The sequence below is a fragment of the Pteropus vampyrus genome, unplaced genomic scaffold, assembly GCF_000151845.1.
Source record: "Pteropus vampyrus isolate Shadow unplaced genomic scaffold, Pvam_2.0 Scaffold22, whole genome shotgun sequence".
Classification (NCBI taxonomy): Eukaryota; Metazoa; Chordata; class Mammalia; order Chiroptera; family Pteropodidae; genus Pteropus; species Pteropus vampyrus.
Genome location: NW_011888803.1, coordinates 12,865,632 through 12,870,572, shown reverse-complemented (window position 1 = coordinate 12,870,572; position 4,941 = coordinate 12,865,632).

The following is a 4,941-nucleotide window of genomic DNA, read 5'->3' as shown; positions in this document are numbered from 1 at the left end:
CTTTTTCTTTTTTTTTAAAAGAAGCTATCCTAATGGGATAAAGTGGCATCATTGTCATTTAGATTTGCATTTTCCTAATGATTAGCAACCTTGATCATCTTTTCAAGTTCTTGTTGGCCATTTGTTCATTTTCTTTGAAAAAATGTCATTCAAGCCCTTTGCCCATTTTTAGATTGGATTTTGTCGTTGGGTTTTAGGAATTCTCTATATATTCTGGATATAACCCCTTATCAGATATATGATTTACAAATATTTTCTTCTATTCTGTAGGCTACCTTTTTATTCTGTTGAGAGTATCTTTTGATGCATAAAAGTTTTTCATTTTCATGAAATCCAATTTATCTACTTTTGCTTTTGTTGCCTATGCCTTTGGTGTTGTATACAAGAAATTATTGCCAAATCTAATGTCGTGAAAATTTTGACTTTGTTTTTCTTCTAAGATACACATAGTTTTAGATTATATGTTTAGGTTTTTGATCCATTTTGAGTTAATTTTTGTAAATGATGTTAGTCAAGCATCCCAGCTTCACTCTTGCATGTGGATATCCAGTTTTTCCAGTAGACCTCAACTATATTTTTTAAAAAGTTTTGTTCAACATATCTAGCAAATAAATGGCTCAGATTAAATTTAATTTGAAATTCAACTTGAAAGTATAAGTAATTGCATGTGCTATTAGTGGAAAGAAGATACTGATTTTTCTTCTATTGTTTTATAGCATAGTTTAAAGAGATACAAAATTCTCAGGATTAAGTAAAAGCAAACAGAAATGGAAGCCAAGCTATTTAGTATAATAATTATATATCTATCTTGTTGTCTTACCTATCTGTTCATCAATGTATTTTGTGGTACTTGTAGGGTAATTGTAGCCCAGTTTCAAAATTAAAAACATGAAGGGTGGGAAACTCTGTAAGAAATCTATGGAAATCTACCAAGGGAGAAAGATATGTATATGATGAAATAAACATTCTATACTTGCAATGATTGCAACTTACAAAGATAACAAATATCATATTTTTCCTCTCAAACATACAAACTTCAAACACTCTGGAATAAATCTTGTTCTCATTACTAAAATTTAGAGACACTCACACAACCAAAGTCATATTTTTAAAATTTAAACACAAACTTCTGAAAGCTGAGATATTCTTTACATTCACAGGGCTCCAATATAAAGTAAAACACTATTAGGACTGGGAGGTCAAAAAGCAAATGCTGTGATGTGTCAAGTTTTATCTCCAGGGACTGAGACTTGCTAGCATCTGGTACCACTCTGAAATGGGCTGACAACTTCAGTTCAGCCATTAGTGGGGAAAATATCCATAATAATGAAGTCATAATGATTTGACTTCCAATTGCTCGTTATCTTTAAATAAAATGATTTAAGATTTTGAAAAATCCCTAGAAATTCCAAGTTCATGGCCTTTGTCTTGAGGCCCTTTTGCTGGAAAAGAAACAAGCTGGAGAGTGAATTTTAAGATTATTATTAGTCAACTTTTACTTTAAAAACTTAAAAATGTAAATGTCCATAATTTTAAAGACAATTTATCAAAATGTAGTTTAATATAGCAATGTTAATTGGAGTTCAATTAACTAGTTATTTTTCAGATTCAGAACTGTCTTCTCTGTTTTAGGTTTTAAATACCAAATTTTATCCCAAAGAAGAATTTTACAGTTACATTGTGAATCCCTGCTCCTCCCCCAAAATAACAAACTGAGATTTAAAATGGAGGCACAGGCACAATTTACTCTGAAGCTTTAAACACAATGGAAAATTTAACTCTCAAAAATTTGATATCGGTACATCAGGGATCTGTGAACTAGATATTGTAGGCCAAATCTAGCTTGCTGCCTAACTTTGTACATAGAGGAGGCTAAGAGTAGATTTTACATTTTTAAATTATTGGAAAAAATCTTTTAAGAATATTTTGTGACACATGAAGTTTACATGAAACCAGACATTAGTGTCCATAAATAAAATTTTATTGAAACACAGCCATGCTCATCTATTTATATGTTGTTTATAGCTGCTTTTGCCCTACCATGGCAGGGTTGAGTGGTTGCCATCAAGATGTGTGGCCCCAAAAGCTAAAATATTTACTACCTCCCCCTTTAAGGAAAAAGTTGGCCAACTTCTGGATCATCATAAAGGCAGCTTGCATTGTGGCATGAACATACAAATTAAACAAATGTCACTAAGGAGTGCAGAATAAATTTTTACCGTACATTAAATCAGCTATTTAATATGGAGAAAGAAAGGACACAAATATTTTAGCATTGTTAATTATGACAGTTAAGAATTGCCACTAGTGCTTTCTAATGGGAGGTTTTTGTTTTTTGTTTTTGTTTTCCTTGACAAGCGATCTCCAATCCACCCTCTCCATGGGAAAAAAATACAGAAGACAGAGTTGGAGGAAATATGGCATAAATCCATATGCTGAAGTCTTTGCTAACAGCATGAAAATGCATGGACAGAGACTTTGTGTTTAATTTTGATATGAGGAGGGAGAGGCCAGCAAATACCTAGTGCCTTTTTTGACGTAAAGGCAAAAATTCATTGAGTCTTTCCTTCCTATGCTTATATAGCTGAGAATGGGTTGGAGTGAGCCAGTAAAATTAGTTTGACATCTTTCAATAACAACAATTGTAATCTTTCTTATCAGTTCAAGTCCTACTTATGTTATTATTCATCAATTCTAAAACATTCTCTCTCACTAGCTCCATGAAAAGGTTAGAGGAGCATATGTGTCTTACAATTTGGAGCAAATTAAAATAAGTCACATCATAAACTTTTTTTGAGAGTTTTTATGATACCTCTTTAGGAAGCCAGAAGTGCCTCTGTTCATTATAATACTAGGGTTATATCCTCACTGTCTACAAATATCTCCTTTAGCCTTCCCTCAAAAAGAGGGTAACTAGGATTTCAGAATATGTTATAGGGAGCTAAAGAGGACCCCTTGCCTACTAGCCATTTCTACAGAGGTTGTGCTATATGTTTTAAGAGTATGTAGTCACCATCTCTTTCAGTCATCAAAGAGCTAAGAGAGTGGCTGAGGGTGACAATCAAAAATTTAAAAAAGGAGAAAATAGAGGCCCAGAAATAAGGATGGTTGGTGCCTTCTTACATGTGCCATGATAAAGCATAACATTGCAAATAAATAGCAGTCTTACCAACAAATATACAAATAAAAAAACCAATATATTAAAATTTTAGATACTATAAGCAGAAAACAATTGATTCTATAAACATTTATCTTCTATATAGCAAGAAATCACATCTCTGTGATCTAGGTTCCACTATCAATATTTCTGGTCAGATGTAGCACATCTGGAACTTGTCAAAGCGAGTTAACTTTACAAGATAGTTCCTTGTAGCAAGACCCCTGGCCAACGCGTTCTTTCCACCACATTTCCACTGTAGTTTACCCATGGATAGTCACCATAAATATTGAAAATGAAGAATAAGTTTCCTTAAACTTTGCATTTTGCTGAAACAAAGTGAGTAGTTTATTGCAAAATTGGTCTAACAACCAGCCTTCCAAATTTATCCCTTTTTCTTTTTTTTTTAAGTAAACTTTGAGTAGTCAGTTACAGAAATGAATGTGTTCATGGGATATGCCCACTTCCCTCTTCCATGCCACCTTGCTATCATTTTATATTTGCTTTTTTTCAATGAGGTTAGGAGGCCCTATGAAAGAAATTAACAGAGGGACTAAATACTCTAGTTGGGCACCTGAAAAGCATTGGTATTCTGTTGAAACCCAGGATCCCAGCCTCTTTGCACTAAACAGCTTAGACCCAAGACCAATATAATAATAACTATTCAAATATTCTGTACATTAACTTATGATAAAATAACATTTACTAAAGCCAAGGCATGAAGTCTTTTCCTGGGTCCTCCTGAAGGCTGGTAATATTTCTTAAACATTGAGACTCCAGGGAGCAGGCATACAAGGCAAGAATGAGGAGAAGCCAAGACAAGAATGTGATGGAGTTGGCCATCCTATGGGTAATTGGAATGTGACCCTGTAGAATCTTCTGAGGGTGCTTTTGAAATGTGTTGTAGAACCTTCTACCTGGGTTTAGAAGAAGCAGCAAGTATTTATCCATTGCTAAATACTGTTCCTCATTGATCAACTCCCTCTACCCTTCCAGGTGGCACATGTTAGAGTACTTACCGAGTGGGTTCTTATGGGTGTTCCACACGGGGATGTCAGAGGTTCACCAGAGCAGACAGCTAGGGGGATACTTCACAGGTTGAAGCAAGGGTACCATTAAATTGCTTCTGCACAAAATTAGTTGGGGTCTACTTGGAACAAGTTGCAACAGCAGGAAAAAAATAGAGAGTAATTAAAAACAACTTCCTATGATTGATGAAAAGAGATTTTATGTACATAGGGGCATTCATCAGGGAAACAGTGTAAAAAAGAAGAAAGAAAACTAACATGCCTATTATGAACAAGGCATTGTGTTTGTTTGTTTGTTTTTTTCCTACATAAATGTTTTTAGTGTACTATTTCATAATCCTGTTAGGCTGATAATAAAGTAGGTTTTTCTTTTCTTTTCTTTTTTTCTAACTTAGTGTGATGGTTAATTTTATGTGTTAACTTGATTAGGCTAAAGGATGGGCAGATAGCTGGTAAAACATTATTTCTGGTATATCTAATTATCAGAAATGATTAGCATTTAAATCAGTAGACTAAGTGAAAATCATCCTCATCAAATTAGGTGGGTATTATTCAATCCATTGAACAAAGAGTAGAATGAAAAGGTGGAAGAAGGGTGAATTTGTGCTCTCTGCTTGAGCTGAGATATCCATCTTCTCCTGCACTTGGGCTTCAGTGTTCCTGGTTCTCTTTCGCTTACATCCTACATTACACATCTGCTACTGGCTTGGACTCCGATTTGTTTTACAGTCTTGCTCAATATGTTCAATATGTGCT